This window comes from Lepisosteus oculatus, chromosome 14 (assembly GCF_040954835.1).
Source record: "Lepisosteus oculatus isolate fLepOcu1 chromosome 14, fLepOcu1.hap2, whole genome shotgun sequence".
NCBI classification, from domain to species: domain Eukaryota; kingdom Metazoa; phylum Chordata; class Actinopteri; order Semionotiformes; family Lepisosteidae; genus Lepisosteus; species Lepisosteus oculatus.
Genome location: NC_090709.1, coordinates 6,319,191 through 6,330,165, shown reverse-complemented (window position 1 = coordinate 6,330,165; position 10,975 = coordinate 6,319,191). Strand labels below are relative to the sequence as shown.

General features: G+C 42.5%; 3 non-coding genes across 3 annotated transcripts; 2 read left to right on the top strand and 1 right to left on the bottom strand.

The window, feature by feature from the left end:
• Window positions 1–2,431: 2,431 nt before the first annotated feature.
• Window positions 2,432–2,504, bottom strand: trnak-uuu (transfer RNA lysine (anticodon UUU)). The gene has a single exon. It is a non-coding gene; the product is annotated as a tRNA-Lys (tRNA).
• A 1,542-nt stretch (window positions 2,505–4,046) lies between these two features.
• On the top strand, window positions 4,047–4,118 carry trnaa-cgc (transfer RNA alanine (anticodon CGC)). Its single transcript has one exon. It is a non-coding gene; the product is annotated as a tRNA-Ala (tRNA).
• A 1,312-nt stretch (window positions 4,119–5,430) lies between these two features.
• Window positions 5,431–5,503, top strand: trnak-uuu (transfer RNA lysine (anticodon UUU)). Its single transcript has one exon. It is a non-coding gene; the product is annotated as a tRNA-Lys (tRNA).
• The last annotated feature ends 5,472 nt before the right edge of the window (window positions 5,504–10,975 follow it).

Here is a 10,975-nt window from a genome sequence, read left to right as displayed (position 1 = left end):
TAGTTGTATGCATAGGAATAAGGTTGTTCAAATTATTTTTTTCTGAACCTGGTTTACATCGCCAAATGTAAACCGGATGCAGCAACAACAATAAAAGGGATACTTGTCCTTAAACTCGGACGTGATGTTCTGCAGACATGTGCACAATGTCCTGTTTTCTTGCAGTGTAGACATTTTGCTGTTCACGCTCCGCATTCATCTGCTTTGTGCGTTGTTAGTCTGCACCTGTAACATGTAATGTCAGCCGTCCCCTGTTCTTCTATTTCTCTAGCATGACTGTGTCCTGCTGCTCGGCTTTTGATTGTAAATTTTGAGCGAGCGCCCCGTTCAGTGTCACTTTGTCACTGTGGTCAGAAAGCATTCTTGATTCTGCTTGAGCTGCTTCATGAATTCTAGCGACTGTAAGAGCTCTTTCTAGTGTCAGCCCTTCCTCCTGCAGCAATTTATAGTCTCTTATGTGCACATTTTTCCGCAAGTTGATCTCTTTAACATGTCAGTTTCCAATACTCCAAAGTCACAAGATTTAGCCAGTTCTCTTAGTGCAGTCACAAAAGCATCAACAGATTCGTCCTGAGACTAAGTTCTCTGCCTAAATTTATGCCGTTCTAAAACCACTTTTCTCCGCGGTGTAAAGGAAGCGTCTAAGACAGCTACAGTCTTTTTCTCCAGGGAGGTTGGCAAAAATCCGCTGCACGGGAGCCCCGATACAGTGCAGTAATGTAGCACGTCTCACAGCATCCTGAGCTTCTGTAGATCCACTGGCTATTTAAAAAAAATCTGTACGACTCCATCCATATCTTGTATTCCGTATACAAATCCGGAGCTCCGAGGTTCAGTGGAAGCGGTGGAAAAAGCTGGGCATAAGCAAAGCTTCTCGGCGCGGCTGCCATATCTTCCATGGCGCTAGCTAAACGAAAAGTCCTAAAATTCAAAAGTTCGTTTCTACCAGCAAGAGAACTAAAATCTGCAGTGTTCTGCCCGCTTTGAGTCCGTCAATGCACTCATCTCTCGTTGCAATAAATGTTTTGTATCTTAATAAAAATACGTTTTTATATTATTTTAACTATTTTGTTAACTACACAGATCATGCCCTTACACCATATATTCCCGCCTTCTACTCTCTCGTTCTGTTGTCTCGCGATGTCTACTCACTATACTACATTTAGCATGACTTCTTGTTGCAGTTGAGCTCAAAACTGGAGATGATCTCCATATTCTACCGCTGTAACAAGTCCGAAACATAGGACACAGTACACACTTTTTAAGTGAAGTCAGGTTGTTAAAAAATTAAACCAGCGACCTGTCACAGAAACGTACCCCAGTCTCCCGCGCAACAAGCGGAGGTACTCAGCACTATACTAACGAGGAGCGCTTGTCTGCAGCTGAGCGTCAGCTCTGTTTACTGTCAGCAGTCATTGCCTCATTTCCAAAGACTTTTTCACCTGCTCTCAGCTTTTCAAGACAGTCATAAACGCTCAAGAAGTAATTCATGTCAGTTGGAAGTCTGTTTCTGTTGTCTCAGCTCTTGATAAAGAAAAGCCGTGCGTGGGAGACTCCCTCTCTGAAGAAGTTTGCCATCACCCTGCGAGGGAGAAGAGCCATCAATCACCGAGGCAGCCAGTGAGACAGTTAACATTAAACACGTGAAATGCGAGATGTTGTGATTTTTTTCCCGCTTAAGGCTTCTATCGTTTCTACTCTAACGAGAAAGACCTCTTTATTAGAAGTGAGATTTTAACAAACGTCTCCAGGGTTAACTGCGACCTGAACGCAACGCCTAAGACCACCAGCCATCTTGCCTGTGGTACTTAGAGCAGCGCTCAATAAAAATGATCAGAACCCGAAAGCGCTTCTTATGCGGATCAGTATATTCCGATTCCACTGGTTCTGCAGAAGAAATAAGAAAAGCCGAACTCAAAGCACTGTGTTGCCATTACGGGTACTCTGCAGCTGCTTTAAGATCTACTCACACCGTGTTGCCATTAAGGCTACCTAGTTAAAAAAAAACTTATCGTCACCTTTTTGAACGTGATTATTAGACACCCGTTAAATCTCCACCGAGGTTTCTTGAGAGATCTTCAGTGAGCGAGTATTAAAAAACTACGTCGCTTCCAACCTCTGCTGTCACTGTAAACTCGGACGTGATGTTCTGCAGATGTGCAGTGTGCCTTTCCTCTTGACGTATTCAAGAGTACTCACTGTGTGAGCTCCTCACTGCGTTTTCCGTACTCTACTGTGATTTAATTTAGATGATTACGTGGAGTAGAGTGACAAGATCTACTTGAACATTTTCGGTTTGTGAAATGAAACACTAAATACACTACTGTAAATACAAGTAATGGACATTTAAAATAACCAAGTACAGCTAGAAGAGTGAAAGATAAAAGACTATTAAGAACGACATTCACAATAGACTTAAGAACAGCACAACTGCCCGAACAGGGACTTGAACCCTGGACCCTCAAATTAAAAGTCTGATGCTCTACCGACTGAGCTATCCGGGCTCCGAAATAAAATAGACACTGTCGGGAGCCTCGCAAGTCACGTGTCTCTTGTGCCGAAGAGCAGTCATACCTGACCCGTCTGGAATGACCACTGACAGACTTTATCATGAATCGACGGCACCACTCCCAGTAGAATGAGTGAAAAATACAGCATGACATGGGTAGTTAAGGGGCTCCCACAATCCATCTTTCCTCACATTCCTGATTTTTTTCAATAGCATTTTGACTTTTTTTCACATTCAGATTTTTTTCTCATTTAATAAAATCTTTTAATCAACAACATTAAAAAGAAAACAAATGGAACATTTTTTGGAACAATAATTAACAAAAAACTTTCAATGCCTTGGTTGTATACGTGTGCACACCCTTTATAAAGGGAGTTGCAACAGTGCTGAAATTTAAAGAGCATTTCTGTAGAGAAAACAGCATTTTTTCTGCCTTGATGGTAAGCTTAGGGAGCCTGTCTTTTAGAAATTCTATTTCTTAACACCTTGCACAGCCTCCCGACAGACTAACGAATATTTTTTGTAGAAATTGGCTCACACACCGGAAGACACTAACGTTTATTTACATTAGAGTATGTAAAACTCAGGCTTTAACAGATGTTCATGATGTTTCACACGGGGTGTTACCTGTTGTAGTGTTTCAAAAGATGTGTTAGCGGACCACAAATTATCTTGAAAAGATTTGGGTTTGTACTGGCGGATTCAAACCCGACTCAATTATTTGGAAGGCGCTTGTACCACCAACGCACTTCCGAGAAGCACCTGCAAATTATCACAATCCTCTCTCTCACCAACAAAGTTATAAAGACACATACGTCCAATGAAAACTAATTTTATTCACTCAAGGCTCCACTCTTTTGTTGTGATGTCATTTTAATTGATATTAGCTTTGATAAGGTGTCGTTTTTGCCTCTTAAAGTCTGCTCCTTTCTTCCTGGTATAGAAATAACATGTTCCATCTTTGTTTAAAAACACCACTAAAAGTAAATTATTCAGCTCTAACGCCTGTGTGCATTGACAAGACATCTCAAAAGGACTTATCAAATAAGAACACGATCCTGCCTGTTACCATTCCTGTGGTTGGGGCGTTGTTTCACCCTTTTATGTTCTTCTACAATATTTGCAGACAGGGCTTTATCACTCGAGTTGTACAGAACAAGTGTGCATCGGCCCATGAAAATAATCAGTAGTGCTGTTTTTCTATGCATAGTTTAATCAAGAGCACTTAAAAGATGCTAAAAGCTTTCAAATAAAACAGAATTGAAAGACAGTCGAGTAAGGAGGTAGAAAAAAGCACTCCCGCGTCTGGGAATTAACCACCGTCGCACGTGTGACTGGATACAAAAATAATAAATTAATTTGTGCCCAGTCTCTTGAAGCTTCAATGCGATTATTTTTCCTTCCTTATTTCTTCATTCCCATGCATTTACTCTGTAGTAGAGGAAACGCACAAGTGGGAAACTGCAGGCATTCTTCGTGAGTGGTGGATTGTGATCAGTGAGCATCTGGACAAGTCTGTTCCATTACCTTTTCCATCGGGGATGTAGCTCAGTGGTAGAGCGCATGCTTCGCATGTATGAGGTCCCGGGTTCAATCCCTAGCATCTCCAGGTGCTTTATATTACAGTACTCACATCGCAATCTTCTGTTGAGTGAGAACTCTTTGCTTGTGTTCAGAGAGAGCCAGGTTTACACAATTAAATGCAGGCACACTCGACGTGCTGCAGAGTTGCGCTGCTGTTTTAAATGTACCTCATTTAGTTCTGTTAAATCCTAAATTATTTGAACTAATAATTTAGTTCAAATTCAGGAAATCCTGAGATTGCTTCACACTTGTCATGGCTGTTGCAGAAAACACCTGTTGAATCTCACCCAGGATTTCTTGAGAGATCATTCAGCGAGTGAATCCTCCTTCTAAACTCCGCACTAAACTGAAAGCTTCACGAACTCCTCACTGCGTGTCCTGTACTGTTACAAGTGCTTTCGTGTAGATGTGAAACACTGCCATAACTTTTGAATTTTTTCCGTTTGTTAAGGAAAATGCAAAAGAGCATGACAAGTATTGAACGTATAAAATATCCATGGCACAACTCGAGAAAGTACTGAAGGACTACACATCGACTTTTGATGATTACAAGAGATTCAAGAAACACAATCGTCCGCAGCTGGGTTTGGATCCTGAACTCTAGAGTTAAAAGAACATAAGCGACGGATATGACCTATAAACTCTCTGAATTGTCTTATAGTTTATGAAATAAAACAATTTCTTAATAAATTCTAACTGTTGATAGACGATTTATTGAATTTTAACAAAATCACAATGACAAACTTTTTCGGTTAAACTGTTATTCACATACTCTAACGTAAATAAACGTTAGTGTCTTCCGGTGTGTGAGCCAATTTCTCCAACAAATATTTGTTAGTCTGTCGGGAGGCTGTGCAAGGTGTCAAGAAATAGAATTTCGAAAAGACAGGCTCCCTAAGCTTAACATCAAGGCTGTTTTCTCTACAGAAATGCTCTTTAAATTTCAGCACTGTTGCAACTCCCTTTATAAAGGGTGTGCACACGTATACAACCAAGGCATTGAAAGTTTTTTGTTAATTATTGTTCCAAAAAATGTTCCATTTGTTTTCTTTTTAATGTTGTTGATTAAAAGATTTTATTAAATGAGAAAAAAATCTGAATGTGAAAAAGGTCAAAATGCTATTGAAAAAAATCAGTAATGTGAGGAAAGATGGATTGTGGGAGCCCCTTAACTACCCATGTCATGCTGTATTTCTCACTCATTCTACTGGGAGTGGTGCCGTCGCTTCATGATAAAGTCTGTCAGTGGTCATTCCAGACGGGTCAGGTATGACTGCTCTTCGGAACAAGAGACACGTGACTTGCGAGGATCCCGACAGTGTCGACCTTCTTTCAGAGCCCGGATAGCTCAGTCGGTAGAGCATCAGACTTTTAATCTGAGGGCCCAGGGTTCAAGTCCCTGTTCGGGCGGATGTGCTGTTCTTAAGTCTATTGTGAATGTCATTCTAAATAGTCTTTTATCTTTCACTCTTCTAGCTGTACTGCGGTTATTTTAAATGTCCATTACTTGTATTTACAGTAGTGGTTTTAGTGTTTCATTTCACAAACCGAAAATGTTCAAGTAGATCTTGTCACTCTACTCCACGTAATCATCTAAATTAAATCACAGTAGAGTACAGAACACGTAGTGAGGAGCTCACACAGTGAGTACTCTTGAATACGACAAGAGGAAAGGCACACTGCACATCTGCAGAACATCACGTCCGAGTTTACAGTGACAGCAGAGGTTGGAAGCGACGTAGTTTTTTAATACTCGCTCGCTGAACGATCTCTCAAGATACCTCGGTGGAGATTTAACGGGTGTCTAATAATCACGTTCAAAAAGATGACGATAAGTTTGTTTTTTTTTAACTAGGTAGCCATAATGGCAACACGGTATAAGTAGATCTTAAAGCAGCTGCAGAGTACCCGTAATGGCAACACAGTGCTTTGAGTTCGGCTTTTCTTATATCTTCTGCAGAACCAGTGGAATCGGAATATACTGATCTGCATAAGAAGCGCTTTCGGTTTCTGATCATTTTTTATTGAGCGCTGCTCTAAGTACCACAGGCAAGATGAGTGGTGGTCTAAGGCGTTGCATTCAGGTCGCAGTTAACCCTGGAGACGTTTGTTAAAATCTCACTTCTAATAAAGAGGTCTTTCTCGTTAGAGTAGAAACGATAGAAGCCTTAAACGGGAAACAAATCACAACATCTCGCATTTCACGTGTTTAATGTTAACTGTCTCAGTGGTTGCCTCGGTGATTGATGGCTCTTCTCCCTCGCAGGGTGACGGCAAACTTCTTCAGAGGGGGAGTCTCCCACGCACGGCTTTTCTTTATCAAGAGCTGAGACAACAGAAACAGACTTCCAACTGACATGAATTACTTCTTGAGCGTTTATGACTGTCTTTAAAAGCTGAGAGCAGGTGAAAAAGTCTTTGGAAATGAGGCAATGACTGCTGACAGTAAACAGAGCTGACGCTCAGCTGCAGACAAGCGTTCCTCGTTAGTACAGTGCTGAGTACCCCCGCTTGTTGCGCGGGAGACTGGGGTACGTTTCTGTGACAGGGCGCTGGTTTAATTTTTTAACAACCTGAGTTCACTTAAAAAGTATGTACTGTGTACTACGTTTCAGACTAGATACTGCGGTAGAATATAGAGATCATCTCCAGCTTTGAGCTCAACTGCAACAAGAAGTCATGCTAAATGTAGTATAGTGAGTAGACATCGCGAGACAACAGAACGAGAGAGTAGAAGGCGGGAATATATGGTGTAAGGGCGTGATCTGTGTAGTTAATAAAATAGTTAAAATAATATAAAAACGTCTCTAAATTTAGATACACAACATTTATGGCGACGAGAGATGAGTGCTTGACGGACTCAAAGCGAGCAGAACACTGCAGATTTTAGTTCTCTTGCTGGTAGAAACGAACTTTTGAATTTTCGGACTGTTCGTTTAGCTTGCGCCATGGAAGATATGGCAACCGCGCCGATAAGCTTTGCTTATGTCCAGCTTTTTCCACCGCTTCTACTGAACCTCGGAGCTCCGGATTTGTATACGGAATACAAGATATGGATGGAGTCGTACAGATTTTTTTTAAATAGCCAGTGGATCTTCAGAAGCTCCGGATGCCGTGAGACGTGCTACATTACTGCACTGTATCGGGGCTCCCGTGCAGCGGATTTTCGCCAACCTCCCTGGAGAAAAAGGTACATATGAACACCGGGGTAAAGTTAGCTTGAAGTTCGAAAACGATTTTGGCACGCCTGTAGCGCTTTCACGAAATCTCTTAGAGTTACAAAAACACTTGCTTTGTGTATAAAATACATTGTGGATGATTTCTCAGCCTTTACTTTTTCGTTTTTATGACATTTTTTTGACCAAGCACGAATATGCTTTTGTCCATATCTCCGCAATGGAAGCACAGAACGCCTTCAAACCAAAAGCATTTTAAAGACCACGACTTGTGGATATTTCCACAGCCTTTACATCAATCTATCGGTGAGCTAATTATCTTTTTTTAAACCTCCGGTTTTTCATCGATGCGTAATTACACAGGAACTGGAACCCGGGGGACCGCTGTGTGCACACGTTCACAAAGCGAGAAATACTGTTCAATACGGCTTCATGCGAAAAACCCGTATATGACCATAGGAAGCAGAACAGCGCGGTCTCCAATTACCCAGACTGTAAGCACGGGAATAAAGCTTTGTTTGATTTCTGAAACCCTTCCTTTACGTCCTGTTTTCATTCAGGTAAGGGTCAACTATATTGAAAATACTACTGACAGCAGGAAGATTAAAATATTCTTTACTCAGCAGCTTATTAAAAACAGCTCCCATGATGTTCAAACCGATTTTTTACACAGAACACTGACACAGCTTTGTGTTCTGAATCTCTTTTTCTCTTGCTTTTATTTAATGTGGCACAATGCACTGGGATAGGGGTATTCTGTTCACAAACCAATAGCATTTAAACCACAGCACCCACAATGCTGCAGGTAAGTGTTTTGCACACTAAGCAGGTCATCTGACTATTCCCAGCTTTGTTTTGGGTTATGGAACCTTTATTTTTTTATGATTTTCTGAAGATAATACTACAGATGGGATGGGTGGGTTGTCTTCATGGCTCAATAGCATTTCAAATACAGCACCCACACTGCTGAAACCAAGTGTTTTACACACCAGACAGGCCCCCGAACCTCATACAACCTTACTGTGGCTGTGGCCCCTTTCTTTATTTTGTAATGAGTTTCTGAAGATAACACTACAGGTAATACACTGGGACGGGTGGGTCGTCTTCATGGCTCAATAGCATTTCAAATACAGCACCCACTCTGCTGAAACCAAGTGTTTTACACACCAGACAGGCCCCCGGACCTCGTACAACCTTGCTGTGGCTGTGGCCCCTTTCTTTAATTTTTTATGATTTTCTGAAGATTACACTACAGGTAATACACTGGGATAGGTGGGGCATCTTCATGGCTCAATAGCATTTCAAATACAGCACCCACACTGTTGAAACCAAGTGTTTTACACACCAGACAGGCCCCCTAACTTTATATAACCTTGCTGTGGCTGTGGCCCCTTTCTTTAATTTTTTATGATTTTTTGAAGATAACACTACGGGTAATACACTGGGACAGGTGGGTCGTCTTCATGGCTCAATAGCATTTCAAATACAGCACCCACTCTGCTGAAACCAAGTGTTTTACACACCAGACAGGCCCCCGAACCTCGTACAACCTTGCTGTGGCTGTGGCCCCTTTCTTAAATTTTTTATGATTTTTTGAAGATAACACTACAGGTAATACACTGGGACAGGTGGGTCATCTTCATGGCTCAATAGCATTTCAAATACAGCACCCACACTGCTGAAACCAAGTGTTTTACACACCAGACAGGCCCCCGAACCTCATACAACCTTACTGTGGCTGTGGCCCCTTTCTTTATTTTGTAATGAGTTTCTGAAGATAACACTACAGGTAATACACTGGGACGGGTGGGTCGTCTTCATGGCTCAATAGCATTTCAAATACAGCACCCACTCTGCTGAAACCAAGTGTTTTACACACCAGACAGGCCCCCGAACCTCGTACAACCTTGCTGTGGCTGTGGCCCCTTTCTTTATTTTTTTATGATTTTCTGAAGATAACACTACATGTAATACACTGGGACAGGTGGGTCATCTTCATGGCTCAATAGCATTTCAAATACAACAGCCACACTGCTGAAACCAGGTGTTTTACACACCAGACAGCCCCCAGAACCTTATACAACCTTGCTGTGGTTGTGGCCCCTTTCTTTATTTTTTTATGAGTTTTTCAATATGGCACCATTAGACAGGCGATACATGGGGATAGTACATCGTGCTCTTCACGAGTCAATAGCTCTTCAAGCACAACAGCCACAGTGCTGCAACCAGGTGTTTTACACACCAGACAGCTCCCCTAACCTTATACAACCTCGCTTTGAGTTGTTTAACATTTCTTTCAAATCACTTGGGTTCATCAATCATTTGATCATTTTTCAGCGTGGAATAAACCTATTACTTGTTCCTTGGAGATTACCATCTGCTGATAAGATATGATCGCTATATTGACCATATACAATTTCTTGCATAAGGAATTCATATTTTGCATACACCGATCCCCCCGGAGTCCCAAGTGATTCTGGTTTTGGAAAGCTAAAGGACAATGAGCTTCACGATACCAGGGGGACAGTGGGTGGTCAAGTCTCCCCTAAACAATGGATCTTGTCAGATTATGATGTCAGTGCATTTAATAAATGTTGTTGAACTCTCTTTAGCCCAAATACAGAGGAGCCCAGACCCAGAATGTTACACATACTGACAGAGAGTGATCTCATTATGTGTGTTTGGATTTTAACAACTATTTTTATTGTTTGCTAGAACCAAAACAATCTATGTTAGACATTTTCATCTTCAGCCAAAAATACAAACCTGTGTACGTAGTGTGGTGCAGGTTCTTGTCCCATCCTGCTCTTGGTCCAGGTTGGAGGGTTGCACCGATTCTGAATCTTGTTAGCTGGTATGGATGGGTTTGGGGGTGTTGATACCAGAGTGGTCCAGGAGGGGGATTCAGGTGTCTCGGGGGCATTCTTGTTTTTCTATGAGTTCAGGTTGATTCTGTTGGTTCTGTCATGAATCTCCCTCACGCAGGCAAGCGCTCCCGCATTCCCTCGAGCTCTCCCCATACCAAACGTGCACATGTCAATCAGTCCTCCCGGAGCTTACCTACTAACTACGCCTTTGCCTTACTATGACTTCTCCCCTGGACCTCGACCCCGCTTTTCCGACAACTGCTTTAGCCACTCGATTTTGTACCTTCGCCTGTTTTACGCTTTCTCGGATCCTGACCCCAGCCTGTCTCTTCATTTACGCCTCTGCCTACCGACGCAACTTCTACGCCTTCCCGGACTCCGACCCCTGCCAGTCCCTCGACTACGCCTTCGCCTGTCGATTCTGTGCCTACGCCTGTACTACGCCTTCCCGGACTCGGGCCCCTGCCTGTTTACTCCGACTACGCCTGCGTCTCGCGCCAACCCTACCAAGGGCACCGCATTGGATCCCTATCCTCAGCAGTCAGCCCCTGCGTGACAGGTTCTGAGTGTCTTGGTTACATCCGTTTGTGTGTATAGATGAAAAAGCTATTGAAGAGCACCCCCACACCCCCCACCCGTCTCGGTGGAAGTTGCCATGTTCAAAAAATTTAGTTTCAGCAGTGTGGGTGCTGTATTTGAAATGCTATTGAGCCATGAAGACGACCCACCTATCCCAGTGTATTACCTGTAGTGTTATCTTCAAAAAATCATAAAAAATTAAAGAAAGGGGCCACAGCCACAGCAAGGTTATATAAAGTTAGGTGGCCTGTCTGGTGTGT